This window comes from Corvus kubaryi, unplaced genomic scaffold (assembly GCF_017639235.1).
Source record: "Corvus kubaryi isolate FWS band 111438036 unplaced genomic scaffold, C.kubaryi_AGA036_p1.0 split1-37296, whole genome shotgun sequence".
Lineage (NCBI taxonomy): Eukaryota > Metazoa > Chordata > Aves > Passeriformes > Corvidae > Corvus > Corvus kubaryi.
The window spans coordinates 14,387,126-14,407,531 of NW_024582075.1; the positions used below are offsets into that span (position 1 = coordinate 14,387,126).

Here is a 20,406-nt window from a genome sequence, read left to right on the forward strand (position 1 = left end):
AAGAAAACACCATAGAGACACCAAAGTCAGTGAAGAGGGAAGAGCTGAAACCCAGAGAGGAGAAAGCAGAGATGCTTCAAACCTAGAAGCTGAAATTCTGTTGTAAAGCTATGGTGATGAACTATGACACATCAGAGTACCTGCTGTAATTTCGTGAAAGCATGGGGCGTGGAGCATTCAAACTGCAATTTTGAGCAAAAGTACCTGTGCTGAAGCAAGCAAATGTTGAAGTAGCTGTGATTTGATGAGAAGATTGAACAGAGAGAGATGAAAGTGATGAAGACCCTTGTTCCCAGGGAAGAAGAAGACCTCTGTTCCTAGAGATGAAGATGCTCCCAGAGATAGCTGAAGAGAACCTTTTTTTCTGAACAGCTTGTCCTTAAAATGGTACCTCAGTAGCTAAAGATTGAATGCTCAGAAGCAGCTGTGGGGAAAGCTGTAAGTCGGGGGAAGGGACTGTCACATGCGAGCAGAGAACCAACCCAGGCGGCTGTCTTGCTGTGACATTGAAGCCATGAGAGAGCTGTTTCTTGTGGAGATGTCTCCATAGCATGAGCAAGAGAGACTCCTCTCCCTAAGTGAACTGAAAAAAGATTACTATAGAGGTGGTAATCTGACTGAAAATCTCAAGGGTTGTCTTTTTACGTTGTCAGTAGGAGAAGGGAGAAAGGTGGGGGGAAGAGAAGTGTTCTGAAGGTTTAGTCTGACTCTTCCTTTTTTTATTTTAGTTCTGTTAATAAACTTCTTTATATTCTTTTAAGTTTTGTGCCTGCTTTGTTTTCTCCTAATTCTTATCTCACAGAAGGAAAATAAGGAAGTAATGGATTTCAAACCGAACCACTACACTTGACTATATTTCAATGATGCCTGTGTTGTTACCTTCAGGAAGGATCTTTGAGGGCTACCTGCTATGATTCATATCTCATAAAATTCTTCACTGGGCTGAAGTCCACTGTGAAAAAGACGCAAAACCAACACTTGAAATTCCTTCTGATGAGGAAATACTGTAAGCTGGGAAAAGCCAATGTAGTGCTTCATATCTCAAGCAAAAAGGCAAATTTTTGTCAGCCAAGGCAGAGGAGATTTAGAACCACATTTTTTCAGGAAGCAGCAGGGAGGGGTGCTCTTTGGGGGAAGCAGAGCCAAGGGCAACTCCAACACAGGGCAGGGCAGGCCAGGGTAGGGCAAGGGAGGGCAAGGCAGGAAATGACCCTAACAGGTGCAGTTCACCCTCAAGGGAAGAGAATGACCAGGCCAGTTCCCTCATGGTGGCCAGGACTGGCCAGGATTCTGATTGAGACCAGGAGGTCAAGTCAGGGAGTTGAATCTGTGAGTCACAATCTGCATCAGCACAGTATGTCACCATGTGCTGGCACAGCTGCAAAGGCGCCTACAGAAGGTGGGGGAGTGGGGGCATTATTCATAGCCCTTTCTCACAGTTGTAACCCAGATCCAGGTAGCCTTGTCTTGTCAACGATGGCCTTAGGTGCAGGCAGTAAAACCCTTTTGATTTCTATGCATATGCGCACTGAGGGAGGTGACACGTCCTTTCAATAACTGTTAAACTTATCCCAGCAATGAATTAATCACATTGTTGTCATTGTCACTGAGCAAGGAATAAAACCCCTTCCAAGGATGCCTCACCTCCACAGTTTCTTGAGAATAAAATCAAGGATTTGATCATCTTCTGAGACTGTACAGAATCTTGTAGTGGTATCGTCAGAAGATTTACACAGAAAGGCAGAAGGTAATTCTTGAAGGGATCTCAGTATGTTTAGTTGGTATGGCAATATCATATTGAGCTTTGACTAGTGAAAAGTACCTGCTTGTCCTCACACCACTGTTATTGCCCATCTAGCACGTCTTTACCCCTTTTCCCCTTTCATTTCTACTTTTACTCTCTACCTTTTGTCTCTTTATCCATTCTTTCCCCCCAGGAAAATATAAAAAAACAATTCCTGATGCCCCATTTTCTTGAACACCTATCTTATTCTTAAGCCCTGATGTCTTAGCTTAAACTAGAAGCCAAACGTCATCAAAGAGCACATCAATTAAAATGTGACTAGCTAACCTTCAGTGCAGTTTGGGCTTGCATCAAATCTGTGGTACTAACAAGAATACATGGGTATATTGAGAACAATTTATACATACCATGACTGTGTCAGGGCTATTAACTTATCACATCTACCACTCAGGACTCGGTTGAACACAGGGTTGGAGTTGTTGGGTAGGAGTGAAGTGGAATGACTCAGTCAAAGCAATGTTGTAAGTTTACATCCTTCATAGCAATGAACTTGTTTGCAGGTATGAAAGAAGTGTTTGGTTTAAAACCCATTTTCTTTATAAAGCAATTATTTGTAAAGGGCTGCTTCTCTTTACTTTGAATCACAGTGATAAGTCTTGCCCCTAGTAACATCACTCACAATACAGTCACCATCTTATATCCATGCCATCCATTAGGTGAAATCCTGCTGGATAAAAGAAATAAAGCTGTTCAAGGAATAGATTTACTGTACACCAAGGCAATGAATTAAGAAGTCTCCAAACTCTCTAGTGTATTCTATATTTCCTGGCCATTTAGCACATCTCTTAGAAAACTAACAAGAAAAATCACTTTCTTCACCCCAACTTGTAAAGGCAAATTGAATCTAAAATAAAAATAGGATGCATAAATTCTTTTAAAAAATGCTGATGCAACATCTCTCTTCTGATTTTTTATCTTTTCACTGTCTTATAGCAAGCGAATGCATTCACTGAGAGTAGTTTATGGTGTTGTGCTTTCCCTGAATTTCTGTGCATGTCAAAAGAAGTACTATGCTAAAATTCTAGAGATGTAGATTCAGTTCCAGGCACTTTGATAGACTTCTTATGTGACCTTGTACAAAATGACATGGTGATAGATTTGATAAAGTACTCAGAATTTATCACTTAAGTTAGATTTTTCATAAGGTTTGGCTTACACTTTTGAGATACAGAATAAAGCAAGTGTCATTTTCTTCCTTGGGTGCTGAACTACTCTGAAAACCAGGCCAAACATTTCACAGAGCAAGCCATTAGAGACTATCATCTTTGAGTGCTAACAGCCACAGAACCTGGTTTCTCAGAAATCTGGCCTTGGCCTTTAGCGCCTACCATTTTGTGCCACAACTTGCCACTCAAAAAATGAGCTTCCTTTTCACTTTCCATCCCCCTTTTTCTTTTGAAGCCTGTGAGAATCTGTTTACAGCCAAATGCATTGGCTACACCTAGTACAATTCTTCCAGTTGTTGCCATTAGACACATTTTATTATCAATAATCAGGAAATTAGAAATCTGTGATTCTAAAAGAAATTCAATAGCACATATAAGCAGCTATCAAACACACAAACAGACTGCTCAAATTGAATGTATTGAATACTTCTAGCGAATACTTTAACCCAACACAAAACAGCGGAAATATATGTTGCCTTGTCAGAGAAACCTTGACTTTTAAAACTTATTGAATTTTAAGGAGGTCTGGTAGAGTCACATTTATATTTTCATTTAAAGACAAATTTACATTTAATATTGTAATGTTTGATAATTCTCTGTTGCATTTATTTCTGTTAAGTGTACTGCCTGAGGTTACTCTAGTGAGTGAAGTAGCAAGATTGTCCAAAATGTGTTTATGGTCCATTTCATTTTGTGAAATATTCATGGAACATGAATTCTAAATTAGAAACCATCAGTATCCACATTATAAACCTTCCTTTAGGATCTACATTTGAAATATTGGAGTTGTGGAGAAAAAAACTATCTTGCACATGAACCTCACACTGCAGCTATGTCAGTAAATTGCATGTTCTGAGCTGACTCTGATGTCATCTATTAAAGCCCTTGAAGTCAGGATTTTTGCAGAATTGTTCAACCCAGTCTGGTAAATCCCTAGAGTTTCTGTAGTTCTGTTATTCACCCTGTTCTTTATCTCCTATCTTACATTATTCAAATCGTATTTTTATCAGTCCAGTAGTTTATGAAAAAATAAAGAAAAGATTGAATTAACTCCTTGCTTAATTGCATACATGTTCATTATATTTACTGACATGTTAATTCACTTGAATTTGAGGGTGTTTTAAGGACTTTAAATGCATTAGACATTGAGGTCAACAACAGAAATAAGAACTTAGAATAGCCTGTGGCTGAATAATTCATCACATTAATTTTTTTTAAATTTTAGAATGCTTTGTTAGCATGTTGTGCTTGTCTTTCAAGTTCCTTTAAGCAGATACTGGTATAGTTTAAAATAGAATTCTGACTCAGCTGTGTGTGTGTACCATGATGTTCAATACATGATGGTGAACTCTAGTAGTGAACCTCATAACTGAGTTAACTTTGATTTGTTTAATATTAGGTACCTAGAAATAAGTTATGTTGAACATTTTAAATTTGAACATTTGGATTCTGAACATTTTACATTTTCATGTAAAGTGAAATGGTTTTTGAATATTTTAAATTTTCAGGAAAAAATATTTTCACGAAGCATGGAAAAAAATCAAAGAAGAAATTTAGTGATGAGAATAGCTAGCAAAAGAAAGAATTACTTTCAACAATACTTGAAGAATACCTTACAGAGTCTTGAAATCAGCTAAAGATGTTTTGGAGAAGGGAGTGGATGGAAAAATTTGACCCTCTTGATTTTTAGTGCTGCTACATGCATCAGATGCTTAAGTTCTGTATTACTTAGTCCATGGTTTAATCATTGAATAACTGATTTTGAACTGTGCAACTTTATTTTTTGTTAAACTTCATATAATATGTCTTGGACAGGTGTACTCTTCATTGGGTGAAAAACTTGCTGGTCCAGTGGGTTGTGGTGGATGGGCCTAAACACAGTTGGTAGCCATTGACTAGATTTGTTCCAGGGCTCAGTGTTGCAGCCGGTCCTCTTTAAAATCTATGTTGGTGGTTTGGGTGAGGGGATTGAGTGCATCCTCAGTAAGTTCATAGATGACACCAAGTTGGGTGACAGTGTTGATCTGATAGAAGATAGGAAGGGTCTACAGAGAAATCTTGTAAGAGTGCGTTGATGAGCTGAGGCCAACCGCATGAGGTTCAACAAGGTCTTGCCTTTGGGTCATGACAATCCCAGGCAGTGCTACAGGCTTGAGTTAGAGTAGCTTGAGAGCTTCTCAGCAGAAAAGCACTTGTGCATGCTGATTGACAGCCAGCTGGATATGAGCCATCAGTGTGCCCAGGTAGTGAAAAAGGCCAAAGGCATTTTGGCCTGTGTCAGCAATAGCGCAGCAAGCATGACCAGGAAAGTGATTGTACCCCTGTACCCGGCTATGAGGAACCAATTTAATTTGATTTAATTTGATCCTGCCCCAGCACCCACTCACCTCATGTCCGGCTGCCTGTCACTGCAGGAGGTCTGCTTGTGCAGCTGCACCTCTCTGAGAGCTGTCCAGGCTCCCTGCTGGCAGGGAGCATGCACACATCACCTGCTGGGTGGATGCTGAGAGCACACTCCGAAGTTCTCTTTCTCCTCTCTCTCTCTCTCTATTCCCACCTCTATTCTCTTTTTCCTTCTTCTTCCTTCTCTTCTGTCTTTTCTGTTCTTCTTTACTAAGGCAACGCACCTTTTAGTTACCAATAAATGGTTCTCAAATACAATATTTGCCTCATTTGGCTTAATTCCATCCTAGAACATCCATTTTAAAAGAACTCCCTGCTGTTCCCCCCAACGGAACACGACACTGGTGCTGGTGAAGCCACAGCTTGAGTAACGTCTTCACTTTTGAGCTCCTCACTACATGAAATACATTGAGGTGCTGGAGCATGTCCAGAGATCACCAACAAAGCTGGTGAAAAGTCTAGAAAATATGTCCTATGAGAAGCAGAAAAAGGAGCAGAGGTTGTTTAATCTGGACAAAAGGAGGCTCAGGGGGGACCTTATAGCTGTTTATAATGACTTGAAAGGAGGCTGTAGTAAGGTGGAGGTCAGACTTTTCTGCTGTGTCTCAAGTGAAAGAACAAGTGGAAATGGCCTGAAGATGTGCCAGGGGAGGTTCAGATATTAGAAAACAAACATTTCACTAAAAGAGTGGTTAGCCATTGGAATAAGTTACCCAAGAAAGTGATAGAACCACAATCTCTGGATGTGTTCAAGCCTCTAGATGTGGGGTCTGGATGTGGCACTTGGGAATATGGTTTAGGGGTGATCATGGCGGTGCTGGGTTGATGGTTGCACTAAATGATCTTGAAGGTCTGTTCAAATCTTAATGGTTCTGTGAATGTTCTGCAAGTAGTTGAGTGCATGTCTGCGATCTTTTCTGCTAAACAAGAAGTTTGAGACAGAAAGTGCCAAAAAAATTGCCTATTTTTTTTTTTTTTCACTTGGTGTTATAGAAAAAAGTTTTTCGTACTTTCAAAGAAATCATTTAATTTTTAAGAGCTTGTTTGGTGTTCATTATAATACAAACACAGAGACTTGTGAATCTGGGGGAAGAAACAGGAGGTTTCGTTCCTTTCTCTGAGGAGATCTTAACTTCATCACAGCAAAGATTCCCAATCATGACTATATACGGGTCTCTGAGGTAGGGTGTTCTCAGTTACATCCGCTCATATTCTGTTTCGCTTTGCATGAATAATTAAATTGTGAACCAGGGAACAAAATCTGACTATCCCTGCTCCCAGATAAGAGTCCGAACTTCTAGGCTGGAGAATACTTCCTCCCTTTACATGCACACAAATATTTATATATGTAAAGCTATCTACAGAGAAAACTGAAAGGTCCAATCTTATTTCAAGGATTTGGGATACTTCCCAGGGAGGAAGAGGAAACTAGAAAAAGTTACTGACCCCTTCTTTAGCACAGCCCATATATACTGGATGGTGATAGAATGACTGTTATTGATCAAAGCCTCTCTTAGAGATTGTACATAAAGATACCTTCTCTGGGTTTTTGACTTTTTGTTGCTTGTTATAAATCATTTAGTAAATTATAAGGGTCCACACAACAAAAAACACTTAAAATACTTTTCTGAATGAGAGATTAGTCTGTGTATACCATGATCCTGTCAATATAGTCCTTCATGTGTTCTCTTGTTCCATTTTGGGTCTGAACAGACATGTCTTTCACTTTGCTCAAGGGTCTTGATATTCATGAGCCAAATTAATTGAAGCTTTTCTTTCTAGCTGCATTTTTAGATAAAATCAATGGCCTAGCTTTAGTAGATGAAGACTTGCATTTTCACTGAGTATTCATTTATTCTCTCATTTATCAACAGATACATTTTATTTAATATTATTTAATACACTTTCACACAATATTCAGCATTACTGGTATAAGTACAAAATAAATGAACTGACCAAAGCCCCCTTTCTGCAGGTATGTTTTATGTTCCCTAATAAAGTTTATGTTTATCATTTTCATGGGTCATATTAATACTTTGCAAAATATATTTTGTTCCACAGATGAAAGATGCATTAGTAAAGAGAGTTTTCTCATACGAGTTCATTAGAATGAAAATGGAAACTGAGTTAGGAAAATAAAATATCTAGGCTGTGAAATAAATTAGGGACTTCATTAAAAAAAGTTTTGTCAAAAAAGATCACTGGAAATAAACTTTTTCTTATGTATTCTATTTGGTGAATTAAGTCTATTGCTGGAAGCACTTTACAAAATATTTTCCACCCCGAGTTACAACCCATGTGTCAGAATACAAGAAGTGCTTTCTGTTCTTCTCTCACAGAAGCTCTGTTCAGACAGCGTGAAAGGGTTTCCAATGCTCATTGAACCTCTTTTGAAATGGAAGCTTTTAGTTAGTAATAGGACTTTGGGCTTTTCTTTTTCTCACTGAAGACATATAACGCTTAAAACACACCTGGCGAAGTAATAATCTGGTTACAGAAATAAATAGACCCTACTTCAGAGTTGTGCCTTTAAGAAATCTTTATTGCATCTGACACTGGAGTGTCAGATGTTTACTACTGGTAAAGAAATAAACACTTTTTGACAACCTACAAGTGATAGGAAGAAAAGGTGGAGGCCAGAGTGTGCTTTAAATAATTCAAAATCTAATTTGTGAAAACAAAAAAAAGCTAAAAGGACAAACTTGAGAAATTATATTGCACAACAAAATATGTCTCTTTCAGGATAATATAGTCATTTACTTAGGAGGCACTTATGGTACAATAGAAGCATTTTACTTAAATATGTCATCTACTGATTTTTGTTACAATTCTACCACGTAATTGTGAATTCTTGTATAGATGTTTCAAAAAAGTTTTCAGCAAATAAGAAATTAACTCTTGAATCATGCTAAGGTGTCATACTTGTCTTGTTTGTAAATAAATGTGTCTGCACAATGAGGTTTGGGTGGGGTTTTGGGTTGTGTTTGTTTTTTTTTAATTTGGGAACTTCATGTGAAAGAAATCTCTAATTTATAATAATTATTTAATTAATTCTACAAAATTAAACCTTGAAGAGCATTGCAGTACAGAAGATATTCAATCATTCCAAAGAATAAAATAATTACAAACAGCCTGCTCATGGTGTGTATCTTTTACACTTAAAAAAAGGATAGAAATAAGCACCAAAATTTGTTTGTTGTTCATGGGTTTATTTTTATGTTTTATCTGTGTCAAGCAGATTGTTAACCAAGAGTCATTTTCCAGGTGATTTCTGTAGTCTATAAAGGAGACCATTTTTCCCCCTCAGCTTTCAGTATTTTCAAAACCCCAGAGTAATCTGTTCCTTCCAAAGAAATATTCCTTTCAAATGACTGATGAATGGAGGCATCCATCAGCTTGTAAGTAATTGACAACTGGACATTTTAACAGAAGGAATGCATAAAGCAGCACTATAGAAGAGCTGAACAATTCAGTATTTTTTGCCACTAGTGATAATTAGATGTTACAGCTCAGTGGTGTGGTGAATTGTTCAGCTCCAAAAGGTATTTCACCAATACAATAATTCCAGATGCATATCTGTCATGTGTCCAAATCATTATCTGCACTTCTCCCTCTAGAAAGGAGCAACAGCAGAAATAAACCAGGGAAGAACCAACAGAATGAACTCAAGAGATTAGGAGTCATTTGCATTTCAGGTGGATTGCCAGAGAAATAAATTTTTCTAAATCCTATATTCTTGATCTTGAGATTGTAGTGCTCTTCTCATAAATGGGAGAAGAGTGGTCTTGCCTATTCTTTCAGCAGAAACACAGCATGATTTTTCTTGAAATGCAGTATGCAGTGAACTATAAATTGACTGTATCTCTGTGTCTGTTGGGTGAAATTTTTATGTATTATGTGAAGGAGAAATCATTTTGAGTATGAGCTACCCAACTATGTCAGTTAAAAACCTAAGAGTAGAAGTATGTTAAGACTATTAGAGCTAACCATATAGCCTCTGTCTGACCAAGAACAAATATTCAGATGATTTTCCATCAAGTATGTAAATTAATGCATTGTTTTATTCCCTATTTTTGAGAGTATTTATGAGTGTAGCAGAAATAATAAAAATACTGATTTCTTATAGAAGACTTCTGTGTTTGCTGTGAAAATTATCATGCAGATTTAGAGAAATCATTGAAACATGTCACATTACTATAATCTATGTAATTTCAGAGAGTGTTAAAACACCAAAACCATTTATGTCCCTTACAAAATTTGCAGATTCCACCAAATCTCAGCTGCTTCTAGAGCAAGAAACAGTAGGTTAATGTATAAAACAGTAATATCATTTTCTTGGGACCTGGAGTGGTAACAGATTTTGTTTCAGGATGAAGAAAAAGTTTTTAAGAAGACGTTCAATTTTCTGAGTTATTTCACGATTTATTATTTATTATGTGACACAGAAATTGTGAGGTACAATTCCTTATTGGGTGTGATTCAATAGTTCATTGTGAAAAATAAAAGCTTTCTATAGATTATTTTAATACCTTTCAGAAATCACTCTTTTTCATGGCCATGTATTTTGTTTCTGATTATTCAGGGAGGTTCTTGAGCTCATGGTTCAAGAATCATAGAATGGTTTGGGTTGGAAGGGACCTTTAAGGTTCCAATCTCCCTGCCACAGAGAGGGACATCTTTCACAAGAACAGGTTGTTCAAGGCCCATCCAATCTGGCCTTGAGCACTTCCAGCTTCCCGGAGCAAACTGTTCCAGTGCCTCACCACACTTACTGTAAAAAAATTCTTCTTTATATCTGATCTAAATCAACTCCTTTTCATTTTAAAACCATTACCCCTAGATCTGTTATTACAGGGACTGGTAAAAAGACACTCCCCATCATTCTCGTAAGCTCCCTTTTTATATTGAAAGGCCACACTTCCTTTGTATAATCAAGGTTTGAACAACTTTAACTCTCTCATCCTTTATGCACAGGACAATTAGTCCAGCCTTTTTGACCATTTTCAAGGCCCTCATCTGAGCCCTTTCTGACACATTCATGTTTTTCGGTGCTGAGAGCCCCAGAGCTGGATGCAGTAGTCCAGGTGAGGTCTTAGCAGTGCGGAGTAAAGGAGGAAAATCATCTCCCTCAACCTACTGGCTACACTTCTTTTGCTGCAACCCAAGATACTGTTGGCTTTCTGGGCTGCAAATACACTTTGCTGCCTCATGTCCGATTGTTACTTGGTCAGTATCTCCAAGTCCTTCTCCACAGGGCTGCTCACAATCCATTCATACCCCAGGCTTTCCTGATACTGGGGATTGTCTCAACCCATGTGCAAGACCTTTCACTTGACCTTGCTCAACTATCAAGTTGTTCACCCACTTCTCAAGTCTGTCAAGGTCCCTCTGCATATCATCCCTTCCCTCTAGTACATCAACTGCCTTCATCTTGGTGTAATCCATAAACTTGCTGAGAATGCAAATAATCTCACTATGTCATTAATAAAGACATTGAAGAGCACTGGCCTCAGTACAGACCCCTGAGGGGCACCATATGTCACTGATCTCAATTTGGACACTGAGACATAGACTGCAACACTTTGGGCAGGGCCATCCCATCAATTTCTTATCCATCTAACAGGTCATCCATCAAACCCATATTTCTCCAATGTAATAACAAAATGTGGGTGGCATCATTTCAAGTCCAGATAGAGGATATCATTAGCTCTTTCCTTACACACCAGCTCTGTCATTCTGCATAGAAGGCCACCAGCTTACTCAGATACGATTTGCCTTGTTGAACCCATGTTTGCTGTTTCTAATCACATCTCTGCCTTTCATGTGCTTTGCCTGGCTTCCAGGCAGGTCTGTTCCATGATATTATGAAGCATGGAGGTGAGGCTGACTAATCAGTAGTTTCCAAGGTCCCTTTCTATATCCTTTATAATAATGGATGTTGTCTTCTCTTTTCCAGGCATTGGGAATTCATCTGATTGCCATGACTTTTCAAATACAGTGGAACGTTCTTCTTCAGTAAAACTTTCTAAATTTCTGATGCTCATTCATGGCATCAGTATTGGAAACCTAAAGGTAATTATGTACTGACTCTTCACAGAAAGAGTACCTGTAAGTGTAACTGGAATACACACTACTTCTCCAAGTACATGTCCAAACATACTACTACAGCAGTAGGTAGCTGTGCAAATGTTGTACACGGTATCCCTGTTCTTCATCTCCCTACAAGGCAGCTGCATACTTGCAGGAAGAGGTGGGTTGTAAAGCTATTTTTGCCATTCTTGTTGAGATATGGGTAGACAGAGCCAACAGGACTAAGAAGAGCAACTTATTCTTGAAATTAAGGTTTCTGCGATTCATGATAATATTTATCCTGTATTTTGTAGATTGAGGTTAAGAAAACGGTCATCTGAATCATACTTTTTTCCTATTTTCTCATTTGGATGAAACACTAGAAAGTGAAGAGGTAAAGAACAGATTTGTTGTTGCTACAGGCTATATTCTATGCACCACCAATGGAGGCTAAAAAATATTTTAAAAGTTCAAAAAAGTTTCAGTTTCTCAGAATTCAAAATGTGTTGTGAACGCTACTTTTCCATTTTTCAGAATATTCTTGTCTTTAGTAGGCCCCTTTGGAACAGCTTAGATCTCCAGGTTAAAAGTTTCATGGAAATATATGATTTTAGGTTAATTTTTTCCGGAATGTCAGTTCAAGGTTCAATTACACTCTTGAGGAATAACTAAGTATTTCAATTCACCCTGGTGGGCTTGCTTTTGTGCCATGTTTTATGTTACAAATAAATTCAGGTGGAAATTGTCATATGAAATTTTTAACAGAAAAGTTACTTGGAAATCTTCTTCCAAGAACAATATTACTACTTTTGCACAAAAGTTTTTCTGAATTTAGAAAGATGTGTCTTACATTAAATAGCAACAAAACAAGAACCCTCAAAAATATTTTCCTTGTTTCGCTGTTGTACTTTTGCATTTATTTGTTTGACTACATTTATTAGGGCTCAAGATTCAGTACTGACACTGGTGTTTGTGTAGTTACTAGCTGAGCATGGGCTCAATCACAAGGTCATACCACATTTCTTGTAAAGTTTCTAAATATTGTTAATAATAGATAAGAAATGTGTTTGGTGCTAATCTTGTATGTCTTTTATTTTTTCTTAAAGAACACAAAGACATTAGTCTTCTGTCTTTGCAAACATAGATACTTGCAAAGGATACCTGCAAAGATAGCAAATACATAGTAACAAAGGGAAGTCTCACAACCTCTGAAGTTAAATTTATGCTTTCAGTCTCAACATTTCTCTTCGATGAATTTCTTCATTTCTCACATAAGTCCAGTGACACTGAAATAGTCCAAAGCATTTTAGACAAAATGTGCAGAAGTGGAACTAAGGACTGTGTACTTATTAAACTAATGAATGATTCAGGCAATAAGAAACTAAATGTCAAAGGCTTTACTACAGATTAAAGAGCAGGTCTGCCTCTCAATAATAGCAACCTAGTTATGAGTAAGGTTCTGATGTATTGTGGAAAAGCAAAACTATTTCACACTAACTTTCTTCAATAACTGTGTTCTCTTTTTGGCTATACAGAGTAAGATTTTAGTACAGGAAATCTGATCCATGTAGATTACATCATTCAAAACCCATACTAGCACACAGTCACTTTACTCAAGTGATTGATCTCTAGCATTCTGCCACTTGGCCAGTTTCTACAGACCTGTTACTGGGAAAACATCTGTGCTACCTCTTTTCATCTGCATCAGCATATGTTGGGCAATGAAGCACAAAATTTGCAAATAGTTTCCTTAATTTTAATACACCATTGTAAACTACACTCTGCTTTTATCATCTTTCTTTTCTCTGCCCCACCCCATGTAAGTATTCGGTTGCATTCCATAGCTCAAATTGAGAGGAGAAAAATGAAAACCAAATATTTAACTTTGAGCAATTGTTCTCCATTACTAAGATTGTCTGGAAGAATATATGAATATATAAAGTTGGCTTAAACCTCAGCAGGAAAAATGTCCTGTATACAGACAGTGTAATTAGTTTCTTGAAGCCTTGCCTCTAGCTTTATACTTGATCAGTTATTTCTTCAGTGAAGTAATATTCTGCATGGTTAGACAAGGTCTTTAAAGCAATTACAAAAGGTTAATTGTACCAAATTAGCATATCTAATACGATACTAATGTCACAATATGTGGTGAATAACAGTAGTTTTATCCACCATATGTATTTAATTGCCATATCTATTTGTCTAAGTATTTCTGAACACAACCCCCTGAATATCTGCAGCTGAATAGTTTAATTTTTTGTAATCAGTATTTTCTTCCAGTAAATTGTGAATATTCAGTTTCTTTCTATATTCTTTCTTTCTTTCTATACTGTGCAAACCTTAACACAACTGTTAATCTGCAACTTTATTTCTACAACAAAATAGTACAGGTGATTTGGCCATTACAACTTTGCATCTCTTGAATATACATTTTTTAAAAAATGCAGCTGACTTGCTAATTAATTTCAGTGATGGCACTAGGTAGGCTCAATAACCTAAATTTCACAATGTTTAAGATGGAACATTTAAGCATCCTTTAGCATGTGCTTGCTCTTTTTTATTTTTTTAATCTTAGTCTGAGAAAAAGACATGACAATTTATTAGAAGATATTGTACGGGAAAAATCCTAAGATTTTCTTTCTGTTATATTAAGCTAGTCCACTGATGATATCCCCAGTGATAGCCATGGCCAGAAAGGGAAGTGTGAGCTAGATGTGAGCAGGAAACAATAGTGAAACACAAACCAAGGTTTTGTTTTGCAAAACTATGTTAGTCGTATGGCAATGCTAGCTTACCACAAAAGTTTCTGTCTATGATTTTCACCATATTTTGAAGGATGGTGAAAAAGTCAAAATGTAATATTATTTTTGAACACTAAAAACTATTAGGAGGTGAAGGGAAGGAGACAATGACAGTGGTCTTTAACTGGGAAAAAAAGAGCTTTCAGAATTTGTTTTCACAAATATCTTTGGTGGTAGAGGGGAGAAACCTAGATGAAGTAAGTTCAGATCAAGTGGAACACGACTGAAAACCAGAGAATTAAAAGCTAATAAAAAAAAAAAAAAGAAAATTAAAGACTATAGATGGGAAGATGATGTTTGGAATAAGATCAGAGGAGTTACAGAAAACAGAGAAGGCGGGAAAATGAATGAAATTTTCCTTTAAGTGAATTTTGATTTAACAGATGCTTAAAAGGACAAAATAAAGATTGCAAAGAATTGTTTTCAGAATATAATGAATCATGTAATGAAAACAGAAGAGTATTCTCATAACTTTTGAGAAGCACACTTTGTAGCTCATGACAGGTGCAGGTGTGTTGATGATATTTGACATGTAGTGTCAACATGAATGCACTCCTATCAGTAGCACTTTAAAATGCCTCTATTTTCACAAGGAAAATGAGGGCTAATAAGTCACCAGCAACTGTTAACAATGACAGTTGTGATCCAAAGAGTCACTGGACTTTTTTGACAGTTCTGTTGCCTGACTCTATACTGAGCAGACTGAGAGAGCCATAAGGATGCCTAGATCCTCATGATTTGTGGCTGCTGGAAAGGCACCAACACAAAAACAGTCCCATAGAAATTGCAAGTTTAAACAAGAGCTTCTACAAATGAGATTTTTTGATGGATTTTCACCTGCAACAAATTGTGTTTAAACCCACTCTGTGTCTTTAGTTATTTAAAATATAGATTACATGTTTTAGATGAAGGTACTTACTGTGAAATTCAATGTGATTTTTTAACTATATTGCATAGTAGTAGTGGTAGAGGGCAGGAGAGTGAGGGGCAGTGGGAACAAGTTGAAACAAGACACTCATGCTGGATATGAGGAAAAAATTGCACAATGAAGAAATGTCCCTTCCAGCCTTATCTATCAAATGTCTGTGCAGACATTTTAAACTAATCTTTGTAAATTTTAAGGTTGTCATTATAATCGTACACTTTTAATCACATTTTCTGAAAAAGTTTAACACTTACTCTTTGAAGCCAGTTTATATAAAAATGGAAATTACTTACATGTCTAAAAAAAGAAACTTAATGAAATTCAAAAGTACTGATCTATTCATGAATTTTTACTTTCATAAACAATATTTTATGAAATTAATTAATTTTATCCTATATTTATTCTGTTTAAATCCATTTAAAAATAGGTAAACATGCTTACACTCTCTCTCTCTTTTCTCATAAAATGAGTAACTTTGTCTAAATTGAGGTTTAAAGCACTAACAAACCTGTGTCTTTTGAGTTTTAGAATATTATAACGAAATTGGTGAGATATGTATGTGACAGGTTGACAATAGCATGAATGATGAAGTACTGGGTGGATGAAAAGGTCTGTGGTTAGTTCAAGTTGAAAGAAAGAGTTAATATGCAGGAAGGCAGGATTGCAAGGGTCCTGGACAGGCTAGAGAAGTGGACTGACAGGAACCTTACAAAAATTTCACCACAGTCATAGAGTGGGTAGGAAGGGATCTTCAGGGGTCACCCCAGCCCCGACTTGCAGCAGGTCCAATGACAGCAGGTGGCTTATGGTTATGATCAGTGCATCCCTAAATATTGCCATTTTTAATCATCCCCACAGTTCCCTTTCAATAGGAAATTCAGCCAGAATTTCCCATGTTCCAGTTTTTGTTTACTTGTATGTTTGATCATGATTGTTGGTACTGTTGTGATGGGGTAGATTAGTATCTTTTTTTCGTTTATTTTTTTCCAAGAAGATTTCACAGTTGTACATAGTTTGAACTGTGGCAGTAATACTACTCTTGATATACACAACCACAAGAGCCTCTGAATGTAATAACAAGTCAATGCTAAAGGAAAGCATGGAGTATTGTTAGGATATTGCCTCCAGCATCTAATGCCCTAGGAATTCATTTATAATTGGAATCCACTCCATCACTTATGTTTTAGTGTTTATTAGGAACTTGAAGATCAATTCATCAAATGCAGGCTGCTGCTGCAAAAAAAGGAGGACACTGCTCGAGGTTCTCTGCTTTATTATAGTGGGACATCAGCACTTAAATGCTTGCAATATAATCTGAGCCTTGTAATTAGTAATCATTCATTACAACCTGAAAACACCACATAGAGCATTTACAGCCCCACAGGACTTAATTCTTAACTGCAGCTAGTGTTGTTTTATGATTCCAATAACTAAAATCTATTGACTGTGATTTTATTATGGTTTGTAAGGGAAGAAATTGAATGTCTCTTCCATTTTCCTCTAGCCTCAGGCAATTGCTGTCTGTTTTATTTTCTGTTACCATTAAAACTGAAAATCTGGAGAGAATTACATTTCTTTGTATTAGATGGCTGATGGAAATTAGCAATGTGCAAGGAATTGATGATACTAAATTAACATATTTAATCTTGAGTATCAAGCTGTAGTGCCCTGTTCATTAATATACTTAAAACCATATGGTTGCTTTTGTTTTTGGTGTCAGTTTAGCTGGGTGGGCAATGCTTAGGCACAACATAAGATACACTTATTGATTCTTAAAAGGTCTTCATTCACACTTGAGCCAAAGCAGCTGGTTGAGGGCTAAAGAGCATTCAAGTCACCCAAATCTCTAGATATTGCTTTCTGCTGTACCATCTGTATCCTATTAAATATTCTTGACTTTTGCCAAGTTTGGCCAATTTATATGTTAAATCGGTTGCTGAAAACAGGATCAAGATTCTTGTGCAAGGAAAAAAACCCCAGTATTAAATTGCAAACTCTTATACATTAATCATTTGTTTTGGAAAAATCCAATTCAAGTTCTTCTGCACAAATAATGGCAGTAAGATGTCAGATTTCTTAGTCTCTGAGACAAAAATAGGAGGGCAAGTGTAATTTCAACACATTTTATTCCCAGAGAAGGGTATCATCTTCAGACCTAAGAGAGGATGTCATCCAATTTCTTGTTAGAAGAGCTAAAAACCACCAGTCCTGTGAAGCAACTGTTGAATCACTTGCATATACTTTTTCATCCAATATATGTTATAACCAAATAAGTCCGAAACTGTTTAGCAAATGATATTTCAGTGCCTTATAATCAACTAAGTATTGAAGTAATCCTGAGTTTCATACATTTAGCGTTACTACTTGATGGTGATAATCTTTATGCAAGCCAGTATTTTAGTCTTCTACTAGTTTAATTTATTGAATTAGGAGGTCAAAAATCTCATCTCTGGATAGGATATTTTTCCCATAAACTGAACACCAGGTGCATTTTTGCACCATGTATTGATTTTGTGTCAGCCATCTCATTGCAGAAGTTGGAATTTGACCATCTCACTAAAATCTACTGAATGCACTAAAAGTGCCTTTTTTTTTTTTTTTTTTTTTTGAGGGGGGTGTTGCTTTTGTCTTTATAAGGATCTGTTCATTCCTGGAAAAATGAGATTTTTAAAAAAAATCTTAAAATTCACTGTATCTGATTTTGTATCCCTTTGCTATTCCTCTATCCAATTTTACTTTTTACGCATTTTAAGTTCTGCCATCTCAGACATTTACATGCTCACTGCAGGATTTGTATATATATTGCCAGCAGTAAGATCTTGCCAAATTCCTCATAAAATAGTTTCAGAGTCCCATTCTTCTCCCTCAGTGCAGTAATACCACAAAGCATAATTTTTTTGCCATTTCTCATTCTTATCTTGAATGAATGTGCATTCATTTCAATGAGAATGCTTCCCTGCTGAGATTTCATGATATGACAATGTAGCCTAACTTCAATGTTAAGTCAGTTACTCAAAAAACTAACTGAATTAAATAACAATGTAGATAATTTCTAATACATGCAAGGGTGTCAAAAATAATTATGCACAGTCTTGCATCTCTGGTTCTCTATTTTACCTGTGAAACTATGAGAAACAGAACACTCAGGTCTAGAAATTGCAGCTACTGTTAATTCACTTTTAAATAAAATTTCAAATTGATTCACTTAAATACTTCTTTATTTGTAACTACTTCTCTTCCCTTCCTCCACCCCAGGAATACAAAAGCTTTGTAAAGGGGAATAGATTGTCATGTTTATTGAAAAAGGGGTAAAAATACAATATTCTTTTCCGTAATGAAGTTTCACAAACTCTTCCTTAATCTGCGTATCAGTCAAGCCTGTACTTGATAATACATGAATGGAGTAAACCTGAAATATATTGACTTTGTTTATTTGTTTGCATTTTTAACTACTTGTTTTGCTTATACGTGCGTGTGTGTGATTAGTGAAAATACTGTGGAGCTGGCTTTTTTAAGTCTGCACTCTTCTTGTAAAATATGGGCAATAACCATATTAAAGGGCTAAAGTCCTTTCTAGGGTCCCAGATTAAATTGCAGCAAGTAGTACACAGATGACTTGTTTTTCTTATTGGATTCTCTACTGCTCATAACAGATTCCTTGTATACAATTAATCCAGATGAAAATATAAATCTTGAAACATATTTGCAAGTAATGACTTCAGAAAATAATGATTAGCTTATTGATTGGTAAATAAAATTTATTATGATTTATGTACAAATTATCAGTAACCAAGAAGAGATGATAACCTTTCCTTTTTAAAACCGGCTTCAAATGAGGAAAAATAAACTTTAAAAAAAAGCAGTAACTGTTGAATTACTCATTTGGCTTTCCAAATGACAAGTCATTGGAAGTCACAGGTAGTTCCAGTGCTCCATGTCAAGTGTTATATCAGAATTCATTAGAATGACGCCACTACTTCATTATTAGGTCTCAACTTTCTAAATTAAATTGGAGTTCTCGGCTCCCTTCATTAGGTGATGATGGCTAATTTTCTCAAATTCTCATAACTATTTGATATTTATGGAAGAATTAGGATGTACTTATATGAATGCCATCTCTGAAATGAAATCATGTCAGGATTTTTGATCTCATATACTATTTCTGCATGAAATTTCATTATTGATATTAGTCCATTTTTTAGAAATCATAACATTTTCTCACAACAGAGGAATAGATTTAAATCACAACAGAGGAATCATTTAAAATCTCTTCATTACCTCAGTGGGACATGGACGGGCCTTAGCATGAAGAAACTATTAACACCTTATCATTACCTTGGTATTCTGTGATCTAACAGTGGCTGCATTTAAGCAATGTTTACTGTAGTTTTACTTCATTAGCTTTCGGTGTTATTTAAAATGATCTCTGATATTTACCTTTAAACAAACAAACAAAAATAAATAAAGACTCACAAAGAGTTTCTAAACTGCTGTTGTACAACAGTCTTTTTTAAGTCTGAGTCTTTCAAAGTAGATTTCAATGAAAGCAAATAGATGAATGATGAGGGGTTGTGGAGACAAAAGTTTCAGCTCAGAAATATCTAGAAAAACTCTTGTTTGCCAAACATCATAAACCTAAATGGCTTAGCTAATTATTTGGTTTCTGAGAGCAATCTTATTGTGTGCTGCATACCAGTACTTTTGGAATTCCACCACTCAGTTGTAGTTTATATTTATAGGTTCCTTAGTATATCAGTAATATTCATAAGAAAAATATTTAAGAGTGATGACTTAGTGTTTCTCTGTCACTCAGTAGCAGCAAAAACCTGGACATTTCAGGTTGCTGTGTGAGGTAAAACAAGACAAATCAAAGAGAATATGTTAGATATTCCCACACTATCAGGTCTGAAAGGTATCTTATCAGGAAAGTCCCAAACTGATTAGGTTAAGTTAGCATGTGTAAATTACCTTAACATGTCTGTCACAAATATTATTTTCATGATACCCAGAACCCAGAGTGAAAAGGCAATGAAATATCACTTAAGAAATTGACCCTTGCTGAAATGAATCACCTCTGCAAATAAGTGTGCCTCCCAAACTGTAATTTTGTAAAGTTTTGTCTTTTAAAACTGGTGTGTAAGCAAGATGCTTGAAGAAGTTAAAAGTAAGATATTTTTATCTTTTCCTATGATAACAGTTACATATATTTAATTCTGTGTCTCTTTCCTAGGCCTCCAA

The 20,406-nt window shown here is 36.3% G+C and overlaps 1 long non-coding RNA gene across 1 annotated transcript in view; it reads left to right on the forward strand.

The window, feature by feature from the left end:
- The window catches only part of LOC121657427, a 32,970-nt gene extending 21,282 nt beyond the window's left edge, over positions 1 to 11,688 (forward strand). The window contains exon 3 of the long non-coding RNA XR_006013626.1: positions 11,330 to 11,688. This is a non-coding gene — a long non-coding RNA (uncharacterized LOC121657427). The remainder of the gene's footprint in view (positions 1 to 11,329) is intronic.
- Positions 11,689 to 20,406: the final 8,718 nt, after the last annotated feature.